Source organism: Lissotriton vulgaris, chromosome 2_1 (assembly GCF_964263255.1).
Source record: "Lissotriton vulgaris chromosome 2_1, aLisVul1.2, whole genome shotgun sequence".
Lineage (NCBI taxonomy): Eukaryota > Metazoa > Chordata > Amphibia > Caudata > Salamandridae > Lissotriton > Lissotriton vulgaris.
Genome location: NC_141687.1, coordinates 736,830,915 through 736,848,611, shown reverse-complemented (window position 1 = coordinate 736,848,611; position 17,697 = coordinate 736,830,915).

The following is a 17,697-nucleotide window of genomic DNA, read 5'->3' as shown; positions in this document are numbered from 1 at the left end:
CAACATCTTGCAACACCCCATCGCTCCGCCCGCACATCCCTATCAGAGGCAGTGGCAGTCGGCGACTGGCGCTGATATCACGCCATCTCAATGGACTCGGCTCTGAAACGACATCCCCAAAACCTACCGCAGCATCCCGCAGAGGGAAAACGCGTACAAGATGCTAACGCAATGGTACTACACCCCCCTGAGACTCAGCAAAATGGTCCCCACTTCCTCGCCGCTGTGCTGGAGGTGTGGCACTGCGACTGGTGACTTCGTACACATCTGGTGGTCGTGCCCTACCCTAGCTGTCTTTTGGAAGGAGGTCCTTAGTCACATTAAGAAGGTGTTGGGTTTTCCCCTCCCTGAAGAGGTTTGCACACTCCTGCTGGGCATTCGACCCCCCACACTTAGGGCCCTCACGCGCAGCGACTGGATCCTCACCCTTCACATGTTAGGTGCTGCCAGGCAACTCATTGCTCTGTACTGGAAGCGGGCTGAGGCACCGCCGATAGCATCCTGGTTCGTGCGCCTCTGGCAGGTCCTGACTATGGAGCTGCTCACGGCGCGGATACAATCAAGGGGGGTACGCTTCAAGGCAGTGTGGGAACCTCTCGTGCGTCACCTGTGCTCCATCAGCTATGCCCGCCACATGCCTCCCAGGCTCCGCGCTCTGCAATTGTTCGAGGATGCCCTCATCCCTGCTGACCCGAGCAGACTAGGCTCTTAGTCACTTCCCCCAGTGCCGATTTGCGTTTTCCATCTCCTATTGGCGACCGCAGACGCACCCCCCAGACCCCTCTCCACCTCGCCACTGCTCACTCCTCTTCCGACTTTTTCTTCTTTCCTACTTGCCACTCTGGCTTCCGCCCCTCTTTGGGGCAGTTTGGTCCCTGTTGGGCCTTTGAAAATGTGACACCATTGCTCTCCCTCACATACGCGCCTCCCCCGCACAGCGACACATTGCCAGCATATGGCCGCCTCTTGCCATACTCTCCCCTAAGCCACGCGGCCGGCCCCCTCCGGGGGTTGTAGGCAGGGCGCTGTGTTAATGGTTCCACCTCCCCTGGTTGGTACTACCTACTGGCTTTTCTCTGCGCGGCCGGCCCCGAAACGGGGTTGTAGGCTTATCACTGTGTTCACAATAAAAACAGATTTGAACAAAACGGTGTTGGATCTAGCCCTGATCTCTTGACTGGGTGAGAGTATTCTGCTTAATTCAGAGACTCTGTCCATCACCACCCTTTGTTGTTAAATATTTTGTCCACCCTAAGCGTGGAAGGGTATACTCAGATGTGAGTCCCTTGCTCATTGCACCATCAGGATTCAAGCAAGCCGGGCCGACGACGGCTGAAATGCCAGAAACCGGTCCCCGGAAGCTTGATTCCTTCCCAGTGTAAGAATTGGCTTGGTAGTTTGGTTTGCCCTGTTCCTATCATGCACTGGGTCAGGAACAGACTAATTTGCATATAGCCAGGTTCTGAGCTGGGATGGTGCAGTGAGCTAAAAAACGGTGTTGGATCTAGCCCTGATCTCTTGACTGGGTGAGAGTATTCTGCTTAATTCAGAGACTCTGTCCATCACCACCCCTAGTTGTTAAATATTTTGTCCACCCTAAGCGTGGAAGGGTATACTCAGATGTGAGTCCCTTGCTCATTGCACCATCAGGATTCAAGCAAGCCGGGCCGACGACGGCTGAAATGCCAGAAACCGGTCCCCGGAAGCTTGTTTCCTTCCCAGTGTAAGAATTGGCTTGGTAGTTTGGTTTGCCCTGTGCCCATCATGCACTGGGACAGGAACAGACTAATTTGCATATAGCCAGGTTCTGAGCTGGGATGGTGCAGTGAGCTAAAAAACAGTGTTGGATCTAGCCCTGATCTCTTGACTGGGTGAGAGTATTCTGCTTAATTCAGAGACTCTGTCCATCACCACCCCTTGTTGTTAAATATTTTGTCCACCCTAAGCGTGGAAGGGTATACTCAGATGTGAGTCCCTTGCTCATTGCACCATCAGGATTCAAGCAAGCCGGGCCGACGACGGTTGAAATGCCAGAAACCGTTCCCCGGAAGCTTGTTTCCTTCCCAGTGTAAGAATTGGCTTGGTAGTTTGGTTTGCCATGTTCCCATCATGCACTGGGACAGGAACAGACTAATTTGCATATAGCCAGGTTCTGAGCTGGGATGGTGCAGTGAGCTAAAAAACGGTGTTGGATCTAGCCCTGATCTCTTGACTGGGTGAGAGTATTCTGCTTAATTCAGAGACTCTGTCCATCACCACCCCTTGTTGTTAAATATTTTGTCCACCCTAAGCGTGGAAGGGTATACTCAGATGTGAGTCCCTTGCTCATTGCACCATCAGGATTCAAGCAAGCCGGGCCGACGACGGCTGAAATGCCAGAAACCGGTCCCCGGAAGCTTGTTTCCTTCCCAGTGTAAGAATTGGCTTGGTAGTTTGGTTTGCCCTGTTCCCATCATGCACTGGGACAGGAACAGACTAATTTGCATATAGCCAGGTTCTGAGCTGGGATGGTGCAGTGAGCTAAAAAACGATGTTGGATCTAGCCCTGATCTCTTGACTGGGTGAGAGTATTCTGCTTAATTCAGAGACTCTGTCCATCACCACCCCTTGTTGTTAAATAATCTCCACAACGGCTCCTCGCGGCGGGATGCCTGGCTTTCACCTTGTGGATACCCTGCCGGGGTTATCTCACAGGGGAATACCAGGACGGGTTCCCTAAGCAAGCGCTTAGAAACCGCTCGGTGATTTGCGCTATATAAATTCCTGTACATTTACATTTACCTGTCTACTTTTGTGCCAAGCTACCAGCGGGTTAAACACAGGTTAATTGAGTTACTTTTGTAGTTCACCCTGACTGCGTTGTTGCCTGAGTGTGGCTTCCAGCCCCCTTAACCAATAACCTAGTTTCTTGAATAAAGTAAAGTTTTATCTGTAGTGAATTGTCATAAATCACCCCTAAGGTTGGTGTAAGCAGCCCATAGGGCAGGGCGCATTGTATTAAAAAAGTTGGACATGTACTTTTACATTTTATGTGTCCAGATAGTGAAAAACTCCAACTTAGTTTCTCACTACTTGGAGGCCTTCCAACATTTGGTTACCTTATTATATGCAATTCAATTCAATTCAATAAGCTTTAATCAGTTAAAATGTAGCATCCATAAAAGCAAATGTACATATACAGATTCAAAGTTTAAAATCATTAAGAACAACAAAAAATCAATCAGAGTTTCAGAATTTCATTAAAACATCGTACATTTCCCAGCATTAATTAAAAATAAATGTCGCAACACAAAAAGCAATCTCGGCTTTCTTAGTGTAAACAATAAACTCATAGCATGCTTAGTGATTTTGGTGTTATATTTCATTAACAATGGTTTCAAATAGACAATTCTAAGATTCAAGTACAGGTCACTTGGAGGTAGAAAGTGCAAGGTGCTCTATTAGTATGCCCATCCCATAGTCATGGGGAGACTGGATGCTGTTCCAAATTCATTACAGGCAGCAAAAATTCAATTACAGTTCGAAATTTAATTAACCCCTTGGCCGCGGCGGAAATTCCGCCACGACGCTGGGGGGAGGGGAGGTCGTGCGGCGCCACCATGCTCGTGACGGAACCACTCTGTCACGAGCCACGGGCACGCTGGTCTGATGACGGAGTGGTTCCGTCACGGCACCGCCCGCTCATTAATTCCGCCACGCAGGCGTGGAATTACTGCAGCGTGGGCGGGGTGGTTGTGGTGTGACGGAACCACTCCGTCATCAGCACAGCGCGCCCGTGGCTCGTGACAGAAGCACGGAACGGGTTAAAACATCATACTTTTCCTAGCATTAATTGAACCTAAAATAAATGTTGCAGCGTAAAAACAAATCTCAGGCTCACTTAGAGTGAACAATAAGCTCATAGCAGCATTAGTGGTTTTGGCGTTATATTTTTTGAACAATGGTTTGATAGACAATTCTAAAATTCAGGTACAGGTCACATAAAAGTAAAAAGCAAAAAGTGCTCTGATCAGTATCCCATCAAATGGACAAGGGGAGACTGGTCGCTGTTTCATTGTGGGGAACGCTACTAAGTGGTGGACAAGGCCTAATCTCATTCTTGTTAAGACAAAACGGTGGAAAGGTCTCGTGACAAGTGTTAGATAGCTTTAAAAGCCATTGGTATCTATATGCAGATGCACTCTTTCTTATGGTACAGGAAGGTATTCTTAGTCTTCTGTTCAGACAATCCTGTTACATCATTTGGGTTTTCCAGGATCATCAGATTGAATAGAGCTCTATAGATATTAGCTAAAAATTTAAGCCAGGGAATCTTTAAACAGTTGTCCAGTCGCAGGCAGTCATTAATAATAGATTTAGTAAATGACGGGCCCGATGTAGGTAAATCTAACTTACCACTTCTAAAATACCGAATCATACCTATTCGGTATTTAAGAAGTGGTAAATTAGAGGGGGGGATATGTAGGTAAATCTTATTTGGTAAATACCGAATCTGTAAGATTCGGTATTTACCGATTCTGTAAATACCGAATCGGTATCCCCCAATGATTCCTAGGGGCCTTGAAGCCCATAGGAATCAATGTGGAATACCGAATCGGTATTTACCGATTTGGTAATTACCTATTCTTGCAAGGGTGCAGGGGGCGTCACTTTGACACCCTCTAGCACCCCAATTACAGGCTTGTGTGCCATGTGGCACACATACATGCCCTATGGGTATGTCTGTGTGTCACATGGCACAGGTGTGCATGCACAGATGTGCATGCACACCTGGATTCGGTATTTTATCACCCAATTGGATTGGGTGGTAAAATACCGATTCTCAAAGCCCTGTGGCACTCTGACATGTGCCAGCTACATCTGCATTTACAGAATCGGTATTTTACTGAGTCTGTATTTACCTATTCGGTAATTTTACCGAATCGGTAAATACAGAATCGGTAAAATACCGATTCTGTAAATGCATGCCCTACATCTGAAAACCGTAATACTGGTCGGAAACGGCCGAATTCGGCCGTTTCCGACCGGTATTAGGGCACCTACATCGGGCCCATAGTCTCCTCTTTTGGCCATGTTGATCTTCACAACAGTAGGGGTCTCAGTGTGATCAGATCTGACAAGTAATTGAGCACCACTTCGCAATGGATTAGTTCAGAGGATGCTGAGGCCGGTAGACATAAAAGCTTTTTTTAAAAGGAGTTTTTCTCGGTTTGAAATTCTTGGCTGGGGTGGTGGCCCCAAACACCTGCCTGATATAATGCAACAGAGGCACATCTGGCTTTATAGATATAGGCCATGTCTTCAGAGCGGCAGTCCCCCAATTTAGCTGCAAACTCAAAGACCCCATACACACTTTTGGTCGTCATAGCCCAGACATTAGACATTTCATGGTTCCTTTGACCATCACTGGCAAAAGATAACCCTAAATAACAAAAATTATCTACATTTTGCACTTTTTTACCATCAATTAAAAAGGATTTCATATTCCTGGGTTTCAAACCACAGACCATTGTGTATGTTTTGGCCTTGTTAATCAACAGTTTTCTCCCGTTAATAAAATCTGCAAACCCATCAATTAACCTCTGAAGGCCTACTGGTGTTCTGGATAAGAGCACAACGTCGTCCGCATAAAGCAGGACTGGAACATCCTGGCCCTCACCTTGGGGAGAGTCCGCCTGTATCCTTTTAAGTGCTGCATCTACTTCATTATTAAATAGGGTAAAAAGCAATGGTGCCAGGATGCAGACTTGGCGGATACCACGTTTTACATAAAAATGAGGGGTGCATTCGCCCTTTGGCCATACCGTACTTTAGTCGTTAGTTTCTCGTACAGCCTCGCTAAAAAGTAAATGATGGGCTCCGGGGCACCGGGATTAAGTGAAACTGGCCATAAAATAGTGTGATCCACTAAATCAAAAGTGCTGCTAAGATCAGCAAAACATAAAAATAGCCGTCCCTGTTTAGCACCTGTATATTTTGCAATTAAAATCTCTAGGTTAATACACTGTTCTATCATGCCCAGACCCTTTCTAAAACCGTATTGGGTCTGTGACAATATACCGTTATCCACAACACACTCTTCCAGTCTTACTAGTAAAACCCTACTCATGATCTTTACTGATGAGTCAAGTAGGGAAATTGGCCGGTAGCTATTGGCCTCTGATTTGTTACCCTTTTTATAAATGGGGATAATAACAGATTCACCCCAGGTAGTGGGAGATCCCTCTGTTACTGCAGCATTAAAAACTCTTGTTAGTATCGGGCCCCATAGTTCAGGAACCGTTTTAGAAACATTGATGGGTACACCATCTGGGCCTGGTGCTTTTCCCCCTTTGCTGCTTCCGATACCTAGCTCCACCTCATCAAGGGTAATATTTAGAGGAATGGTGGGCCATTTACTTGGGTTAGCAGGATCATTTACAACTGCATAGCATGGGATAAAAATGCTAGTGAAGTGTGCCACCCACTCGTCGCAGCTGACGTGGCACAGAAGTTCTGGGATAGATTTTTTGTTAGGGATGTTGAGTTCAAAGTTTCCCAGAGCAAGTTATTAGATGAGTCTGCAGCCAGTGCAAGATTATCCTATGCCTCCTGTTGGAGTTCCCTCTTCCTGCGTTTTAAGTTTGATTTGTATTCTAGTCTTAGTTTATGTACTAATGCCTTATCCCTGGGTCTGCTGGAGAGTGCTAGTTTCAACTGATTCATTGAGTCGGTACAGGAATGATTAAACCAAACCCTGATCTGTGTATCCTTCCTGCGTGGTGGTGCATTAAGTAATTTAGAGATTGAATCATTGATTGTACTAAAGTTAATTAGTGTCTTGGCTGGTTCGACCTCAACTTCTAAAGTATCATAAATCTCTTTCCCACATTCAAGGACAATATTTTTTAATATTTCACCTGAGTTAGTGCCTTTTCATCTAATTAAAGTACTGTTTGGTCTGCACGGGGCAATATTACCGATAACAAATATTATATGCAATAAGTGATAACGATTAGTGGGGAACAGGTAAAAATGTCATGTTTGCTCTCTAAAGGATTGTAATTTTGAATGCTCTTTAATGGTACAGTCAGATTGTAAGTCACAATTCTGAAATTTACACATTTTTTTTCTCCTAACCATTCAGTGCCTGCAGCCTGTGTTACATGACTATGGAAGCATCTTGCTAGGATGGCAGGGGTGCAGCTGTTCCCTGTTCCAATTACATTTCAAACAGGCTGCTCCGCCAGAAGGGTCTCCTGAAGTACTGTCCCCTTAGCTGGCCTCAGAGTGCTATTGCCTACCATGAATAGGCATGTTCACTCCCCGATCCAGCCACCCGATGACTGCCAATATGAAGGTGAGGTAAACCCGACTCTTTGGGCCACAGTGACTGCCAGCAATGTCCAGCAATTTGAGATCTGTACTACGTGCTACAGCATCAATAGCCTGCATTGACCACCAATACAAAGCTCCAGCAACGACTGTCCATAATGTCTGAGGGGATCGTCATGCTACAGCACTGACCATCGGCGACATTCGGCTTAGTCTTGGCGATACAGTAACAAAGATCCGGGATGCTCTTCCTGCTCCTTGCTCCCTCATCCACCACAAACTGGATTTTTCATTCTGGGCTTTGAGATGGTAACTTTTTGAGTGGTACTAACCTGGCCCCTGTATCCAGCCCGTTCTCCATCAATTGCACTTATGATTTTCCCACGGCCTAGAGCTACCCGATGACTGCGAGTGTTACTTTGTACTTTTAGGCGCTGCACCTATCTAAATCTTTGGAACTGCATATCTCCGGTTCTACTGATTGGATTTTTGTCATTTTAGTGACAAACTATTACTTAATTTTACTCTAGTTTCTAAATTGCTGTGGGACTTTCTTGTGTAGTGTTTTCATGGTATTACTGTTTAAGTGCTGCATTTATACTTTAAACATTGCCTCTAATTTAAGGCAGCCTGCCTGCCTTTGTGCTGAGCTCCTTGATAGTTAAGCACTGGTTAATTTAGTGACATTTTAAGGTTAACCCTGACAGGGATGGTAATTGTTACTTGAGAAGGGTTCTCACCCCTTAACCCAAAGCCCAATTTCTTACACTTATTGACTGATTTCATTGCTGGACACTATTTCAACATTGTTTGCTAAGCTGTTTTTATGGATAATTGAAAATATAGCTGAAGAGAATAAGCTATTCCATGGGGCACAGATTGGATTTAATCAAGTTTACAGTACTTGCGACCGGCTGTTTCGTCTTATGTTGTTACTTTAGAAGTCCACTTTGATTGTAGGGAGGTTGTGCTGCTACTTCAAAGACTTTTAAGCTGCTGTTTATAGAATGAATAAAGGCATCATGTGGGGTAGATTCGGATTGAAAGGCATACCTCCCAGCCTTCTCTCTTTAATTCAATGCAACAAAATAATTGGGCGCTGGTCTGAGTTAACAGTGATGGAGGATTAAAAAATAAGTTTAAAATGAATAATAGTTTAAATCAGGGATGGAGTGACTTTATGTTTGGCCAATCTCCTTGTTGCTCTTAGAAAGACTAAATGCATTCCCCCAAGGCAGGCCACAGGCATATTATTTCCAATTTCTTTGATGAGCTAGCCATACTCAATTACAAACCGGTAAGTTTATAACAAAAATTACATGCATTAACTAATTTCTGCCTCAGGAATAAGCTGAGTATGAACACAGACTGAGGTTCGAATTATATAAAAAGCAAGTTTAGTTTTAGTTTAGTTTTAAACAGTATTTAATTAGAGAAAGAATCATCATAAATATATATTTTTTTATTTTATTTTTTTATTTGTCAATGATTGGGTAATGTAAAGTACAATCAAATACATCAAAGCAGTATCAATACTGCATACAGCCAATATCAAAACATAATATCACAGATAAAGTAATTAAACAAGGAGGACGTAAAAACTAAATACCAAAGTACATACTAGGACCCACTTATTTACACCACGTTAGGCATCCTCGAATTTCCAGAAGATTATCTAAAGCCAAGACCCCCATATTTTATTACTTTTAGCAACTGAGTGTATGCCTCTTGACTTGGCCAATGCCTGTTCCATATCATATGTCTGTTGGACTAAAAGCCACCAATCCATTACATTTGGAGGCTTTGGCGATATCCATTCTCGAGCAATAATCCGCCTTGCCGAGACTAACAAAATAGTTAATAGGCCACTGCTTTTAAGTCCAACATTGCTACAGCTCAGCATAATTTCCCCTACTGTCAAAGGTATTTCTAACCCCAATTTCTGGTGGATGATATTCTGAACATCCTGCCAAAATGTTTTTAGCTCTAAACTGTCAGGGTCTGACGTGCGCACCTGCTTCACAGGCCGTGATCAGTCAGTTTTGTACATAAAGACTACAACTCCCAGTATTCCAGAAAGGGTGGAGCCATCCAGGTTAAGAGCAAGAATCAAGCAGCACATTACGTGCAAAATTCTGAGTACGAGGAAGTGCTCGTCCATCCCATGGTTTGGAGCGGTTAATCGTGTGTCTGGAGCTGCCGTTTCTGTGTCTCTGAGCCGTTCCTTCAGTAGACTTGCGGTTCTGTTCCACACCAGAGTCTGTCCAGTATACCTCGCCGACAAAGGAGTTCTGAGACGATCTGATTCCTGGCAGCGTTGGCACTTTCGGGTAGGCTGTGTGCTCGCTTCTTTGGACTCCGTGAAGCAACAGTTTACCAAGGAGCTTGCAATATGTTCTTTAACAAAGACAGTTCACGTTAGGAACAATCGTTTTTCTTTTGAAAGCATTTGGCAATAGTGACTGTGATTATAATTTCCCAAGGCCATTACTCCTTAAATTTAAAGGAATACATTTCTGTTTGTAGCATTGAGTCGGAGGGGAGGATCCTGCACATGAGCTAATGAGGCAATAGGTTTACCTGTTCATTTTAAGACTTTCAGAGACATTGGTCCTTGTCATACTGGAAGCAGTACTGTCCTAGGAACTAATTTCTTCTCCCTTCCTTGATGCTATTGGCACTTCTGATTTTGATGACTTCTGTTATGACAGGAATGGAACAACCAGGGTATGTATGAGTAATGGGAGATTATATGATAAACAGGAGAGAATGGGGAATATGGAATAACATGTGTGTTTTATGTTGTAGGGTTATCTATCTTCTGTACGAGACAAATCGCGCTTGAAGAAGTGAGTTTGAGGAACACCAAGAGTGGTGGTGATTGTATTGCAGGTAATACTTCCTTTCTAACGAGACTATATGAGAGTAGTTTTTATACAATCGTATTGTAATCTATGTGTTTTTTGGTTACAGGTCTCCTTTTCCCAGCTGTTCCCTCCCTAATTCCTATCCCTCACTTGATCGCCTCATTACTCCGTAACTTTAAAGTTAGAGTTGGGGATGTTGAGAGGTGGACCCCGTTGAGCATCGCTTGGATCTGGAGGAGGGCCCGTGGTCTTGACATAAACAGGTTACAAACATATGTTTGATATCTGCCTTATGCATGTCACACCTTGGGCACTTCATCCTATCGTTAATTATGTTGTTAACCGCCCACTTGGCTATCCTCTCTGGTGTGTAATAGAGAAGACAGATCGTCCTATGTTGATGCAATCTCAAATTAGTAGAATGCACTACCTCTTCTATAGTGCCCAATGCCTGTATTATAGTGCTAACCCCTACAGGACTCTCCAATCTTTCACAATAATCTGCTCTGTTGCTACTCAGCCATTTATGAACCTGGTTAATCATAGATTCCTTCATCATATATAAAATCCCAAACCTCAGACCCAGTTATATTAATCAACTTCAGGTGCTTTAGAAGATAATGTTGGATTTGATAATATTTTAGCAGCATATGATTTGGTAATTTATATATAAGTTGTAGTCTTTCAAAAGCAATAATACCATTATAATCGTAGAGATCACCCAAGCATCCCACTCCCAATCTGCCCCAATTTTTCCCCACCCCATCATGAAATATATTAGGTAAGGCAGGGTTAGAATACAGAGGAAATTTATCATGATATGGAGATACATTGCCTTTATGCAAAATCACCCACCAAATATATATGTTGTCCCGAGCGGTCTTGAATTTAACCCTTTTAAAATAATTAGTGTCCATTATTCTATACAAAAACATCTTGCTTTCTTCTCCCAGCATAAATGCATGAAAAAATAGAATACTCGCAGGATTAATCAAACTACGGAGGCGACTAAAGAAAGATGACCAGAAATAAATCTTAAAATCTGGTAACTCCAAGCCTCCTTGACCAAGTGGTAATTTTAATCTTTCTATCGCTTGCCGAGATTTCTCGTATCCCCATATAAAGCTACCTATTGCCCCTTCTAATCATTTGAAGAAGGAGTTGGGGACCCGTAGTGGAATGAAGCATAAAAGGTAAGAAAACTTGGGCAGGGTTTTCATTTTAATTATATTAATACAAGCTATAATGCCTATCAGTAGCTTGTGCCAATTTTTAAATGATTTAATTGTATCCTTCAGCAGCTCCTCATAATTCAGAGAGATCATTTTCTCTATTTGTGCTGATATCCGCACCCCTATATAAGTGAAGACTGGACATACCCCCTGTATAACATCTAGCGGTTTGTGATTAATTAATATTTGGGTCTTATTAATATTTAGTTTATACCCTTATATCTGACCAAACCCGACAGCCGCCGCTGTTATTTCCCCTAATGCTCGCCCTGGGTCTGTGAAGAATACTGCCAAATCGTCCGCATAAGCGGTGACCTTTAAAGAAGTTGTTCTATTACTAAAAGCACTTATTCGAGGATTGGTTTGTAAAGCACAGATGAATGGCTCTATATATAGAGCAAATAATAGGGGTGAGAGAGGGCACCCCTGGCGCGTGCCACAGGACACCGGGAAAACAGATGATAATAAACCTAAACACGCTAAATTAGCACTGGGCTTATCATATAGGGCTTGTACCCATTTCTTAAAGTGACTTCCAATTCCGAAAGCATCAATTACAGCCCAGAGAAACTCCCACCCCACTCGGTCGAATGCTTTCTCAGCATCTAATAGAATCATACCAAGTGGGGTAGATGTAATATTTGCCACATCGAACGCTGTCACTGCCATATTTACATGAGTAGTTGTATCTCTATTTTGGATAAACCCATGTTGTCGCGGAGAATCCAGACCTAGGCATCACCGGAGCAAGCCGGTTAGACAGTATTTTTGCAAAAGTTTTTGCATCAGTGTTAATGAGCGAAATTGGTCTATATGACCCGCATTCCTCTGTTGGTTTATCTTTTTTTAAGAAGAAGACGATTTTCGTCATATTCCAGAAATCAGGTACTTGCCCATTAACACTGATAAACCTTATTGTCTGGCTAAAAGGCAGCCTCAGATCATCCTTAAAGATTTTATCAAATTCTAAGGGAACAGAATCTTCCCCCGCAGCCTTACCCGAAGTAAAAGCCCCAATTGCCATTTCAATCTCCTCCCACAGTATCTCTACATCCAGGGACTCAGCGATCTCCTCCCCTATACTTGGCAAGAAACATCCCTGAATATGCTCACAAATATCTGCCTGCCTTGGCTTTATTGATGAAGTATACAGTGCTTGATAATACCTCACAAATTGCTCTAAAATCTGCAGTGGATGCTCATACAGTCTACCTGCAGGCCCCCTAATAGTTGTAATATGGGCTTTAGCTCTGTTATCAGCTACTTTATAGGACAGAATTTTCCCGATTGTTTCCCCATACTCATACTGTATCTGACGATATTTAATAAATGTGGCCATGCTCTTCTCTTTAAGTGTTTTCTTGAGACCCAATCTAAGATTAATTACCTCAAACCCCAATTGTTCTGACTCACCCGCCCCGTTCAGAACAGCCTCCGCATGTAAATCTTCTGCCCTACGTATTGCAGAGATTGTCTCCTTCAATATCCCTCGATTAATTTTATTTTAGTGCCAGATATACTGTTAGGTGTGCCCCCTAATAACGGCTTTAACTGTATCCCACACCACAATGGGAGTAGCAGACCCCTTATTCTCTTTAAAAAAGTTTTGATTTGTTCCAGGGTACTAGCTACATAATCCGCATCTGATAAAAGATACCTAGGGAATGACAAAGATCTTGGAGGCCTATTTTCTGTATTGAGAGTAAGAAGAATAGGATTATGGTCTGATGTTACTTTCGGGCATATATCTATTTCTGCAGACTATATTTGTGCAGACACCCAGGCCATATTTATTCTTGAGTAGGATTTATGTGGGGCAGAGAAATAGGTATACCCTGGTATGCTTCGGTGCAATGCTCTCCAGGTATCGCTAATAGCCTGTAGTCGACCCAGTTCCCAGATTGCCCTACATGTTTTCTGCATCCTCTGATGTGCCCCCCTCCTTGTAGTATCAATCCCATAATCCATAATACAATTAAAATCACTGATCACCACCCGATCCCCCTCTCAGTTCAAAAGTCTCATATTTCTGTTATCAACCACCGTAGAATCGGCATTATTATGACCATACACTACGATGAACACATATTTCCTCTCTTTTAATATAAGCTGTCAGATAGCCCAGCGACCTCCCTTATCCGATGTTGTCTTACATACTGTTGCCCTAAGCCGTTTATTCTTTAATATTGCAACTCCACTTATAGAAGCACTTTGAGTAGTGCATACTATAACCTCAAATCCTAGCTGTTTTAACCATCCCCGGTCTTTATACGAAAGACGTGTCTCTGTTAACATAACAACACTAGGATTATACATTTTTAGCTCTTCTGTCACCAATCATCTTTTTATCCTGCTATATAGCCCTGCAACGTTCCATGCTAAGCATTTAACCCCCTCCATATAAAATAAGATACCTACTCTTTTTAGTAACCGCCTTACTTATCTGAATACTTTTATCATTGCTTTTTACCCAATCATTGACCTTTTCTCCTTTATACCCCGAACCCTTCCCTCCCTCTCCCCCAATCTCTACCAGAGATTGGCCCTCCCACCAGGGTCTATACCCTCTTGTCCTTCTGGAATGCCAAACATCTTCAAATTCTGTCTCCGCTGCCTATTATCCAGATCTTCCAGCTTAAGTTGCAGTAGCGTGGTCATGCTTCTCGTTTATGCTAAAAGTTTTTGAAGCTTTTTCTTCTGAATCCGCCACTTGCTGTTGAAGTTCAGCCATCTCACCCACCAGTGATCCTACTTTGGTATTTACTTCTTTTAGAGACTGCTGAATACCCTGGGTATCTGATCGCGCCTGGGCAAAGAGCTCTCTAGTCTCTTCTCTTTGGTTTTTAAGATTCTGGAGAATCAGCGAGAGCATCTTTGTTTCGATTCCCTGCTCCTCTTTACTTTCTAGACAAGCAGCGGTTAAAATTACCTTTCTCCCTCGTATATTATATGTGATGCAAACTCTGCCACTTCAGCCTCCCACACTAGTGCTAGCGAAGTTGCAACACCTTATGGGGCGGGAAGAAAGTATGTATGGCCCGCACTCAGACATACCTGAAGCAGAAGGATGGTGGACTGGAGATCCCACAGCTAGATAGATACTAAAAGGTGGCCCAATTGCACTATATGATCGAATGGTACAGACTTGCCTCTGAAAAACATTGGTATTTTATTGATCAAGCTGTCTAGGGTATCCATCTTTGGCAGGTATCCCAGCTACCTAAAAAATACTCGCCTGTGGGGTGTTTATCTCACTGATTACTAGGGCCACAATGGAAGTGTGGGATTGGGTACAAGAGTCTCACCACCCCTCCACATGCACAGCACGCATGACTTCATTTATAGGCCATCCAGAGTTCCCACCGGCAAAGGAGGGTCATAACTACATCAGGTGGCAAGAAGCTAACTATAAAAGAATTGGAGACCTCTTTGATGCCAAAGGGATGATGGATTTTGCCCAACTCCACTCTGGTTAAGGCCTCCACACTGAGGATTATTGGCAATACATTGTCCTGAGGCACTGGGTCTCGCAACCCCACATCCACCCGCATGATAGCCGCCCACTGACAAATTTTGAAAAGTGGTTTATCATCTGCCAATCAGACAAACAATTACTCTCAGATATATACTCCTTGCTCCTTACACCCGGTGCAGTGTAGATGGGAGTCCGAATGTGCGTGTGTATTCTCCCTTAGGGAGTGGCAGGACATTATACACAGGGCCAGGGCTTCTTCTTGTAGCACTGCCGGAAAGGAAATGTTTCTTAAAATAGCTTACTGCTGGTACTATACCCGAGCTAGGGTGGCCTGCTGGAAAACAGGGGGGGGGGACTCACAAAACTGGCGGTGCTACGGACAGGAGGGCACCCTTACTCATGTGTTGTGGCAATGTCCAAAAATTTAGCAATTCTGAGCGGTAGTACTGTCTGACATAGACAACACCTATAACACAGACTTACCTTGGTTTCCTAGCTACATATTATTGGGACTGCCAAATGCAATGGCCTATCCTCTCATCTTGCCAAGGGAGAGCTATCACACTGGCCCTGGGGGCTGCCAAGCAGGTCCTGCTCTCCCGATGGGGTACTGAGAGTGTCCCATCTAGATTGGATTGGCTGCACAAATTATGGGAGGTGGTGAGCATGGAAAAGCAGATGGTGAGTAATAGATGTACACTGTCACGCTTTGATAGGACACTACATAATTACTAGCAAACTAATTTAACAAACTAACTCGCCCAAGGTATCTGAGGGTCGTTCACTATGATATGCATGGCACCTATATGTGACATACTCTATCTTCTTGAGAGAATATTTCACTAAACCGTTGAGGAACTATCTTTACTCTCCTTTCCTTACAGCTTCTCTATCTACTCATACTGTTTGATTCTCTCTCTACTTATTTTATAATGTTTTGTTACCCCCATCGGCTGTTGGATGTAGGTGGTCACTATTGTTGTTTACCTATAAATCAATAATAAAGACCTTAATAGATGACATGTGATGTATCCTGTCACCTTTTATAAAAAAACAATTACGTAGCCGCTCAACTGTAGTAACTTATCACCATTAAGTTCTGACATCACAATGCCTGCTCACAGAACCAGCAGTTGAGAGGAAAGGCAGGTCAGGTCATGGAGCATAATGAAAGCAGCTGTTTAAGGAACAAAAGCCAAACATGGCTTTTCTTTCTTCTGCCCTGTTTTTGTAGCCTTGACCAGTAGAAAGGAGATATTTTTAGCAACTATTTTGCACTCAAATTCAATTCAAAATTACTTTATTCGATTAATACAGTATTAATCATAAAAGTTACAGACACACATCACAGATAACATTTCTAAAATACCAGACAATTCATATCAGCATATCAGCAATTGGTCAATTTCCTTGTTCTCAGAGACGCACATAAAAATATGAGGTGACACTAAAACAGAGTAAAGGATCGGACAACATTCATAAAAAATGTAAAGCAGGGCGACATTGTCTAAAATCAAATTTACGTGAAAGAGGAGTAAAGAACTGGTGATTACAATCAAATTTACAAAAGAAGAAAATGTGCAAATCAGTTTGCAGCGAGGAATCATCTCAGGGCAGCACGGGAGATCATTACTAGAAAAAATACCAGCCGGGTAGCCCAGCATACATGAGATATAGTTTAGGCGAAATCGTAACAGAATAAATCTGTGCCGAGGGATTGTAACAACCTCCAAATAGGAGGGTATCCCTTCCACCTGCAGTGGGCCCTCCAAATATTCCTTTAGGGTAGGTTTATTATAAAGTGCATTCATTCTTGCATCATTAGAAAAGGCTAAAAAGTGAGTTTTTTAAAGCTTTTTTGAAACAGATACACAATTTCCCGTGACTCAAACAAACTCCCAGAGTCTAGAGTGTATAGGGTATTTTTTACACATTTTAACCATAGAATATTCTCTTTGTGTTCCAAGGCTAAACAGTCAGTTATTATTTGTTGGGAGAGGGGCACTGTATCTCTGGACCATACTGAGTGCCAGCCAGAGAAGGATAGGGGCTACCTTGATCTGGTCAGTTATATAGGGGATATTTAGCTCTTCATATAGTTTAAAATTGGGACAACTACTGGGAAGACTCAACATAGATTTCCAGAAAATATCCTCTATTAATTGTAGATCCTTTACTTTTAAATGGCCCCACACTCCATCCCCATATGCTGCTACTGCACTAGATTTAGCCCCATAGACTTTCCTTACAATAGCTGGGATACTTGTTCCCAATTTTTTTTAAAAGAGCGTATTGCATTAGTACTCTTTTCCAGCATCATCCCTTGAATTACCACCATGTTCCCCCAAGATGCTCGATAGTCAAAGGTCACCCCTAAGTAGGAGAATAGAACTGTCTGTACCACTTTACGTTTCGAAATAAAGAAAGGAGAAGGACTTTTCTGCTTTTTTCCTGCAATTAATACGAATGATTTAGATTCATTAGTATGAAGAGCCAGACTTTACATGAATTATACATATTTATTCAACAGTATCTGGAGCAATCTTCCCGTGCATGCCATTAAAACTACATCATCTGCATACAATAAAATTGGAATACACATCTTATTTATTCTAGGTACATCTATTGTTGATTCAAGCAGTCGAGACTCCACCCCATTAGTGTAAAGTGGAAACAGAAAGGGGGCGAGAACGCACCCTTGGCAAATGCCTCTCGTAACTGGGAAACATCTGGTGCATTCACCCTGGAAGCCATACGTTACGCAAGCTTCACTCCTCACATATAGTTGTCTTATGAAGGTAATTATTCC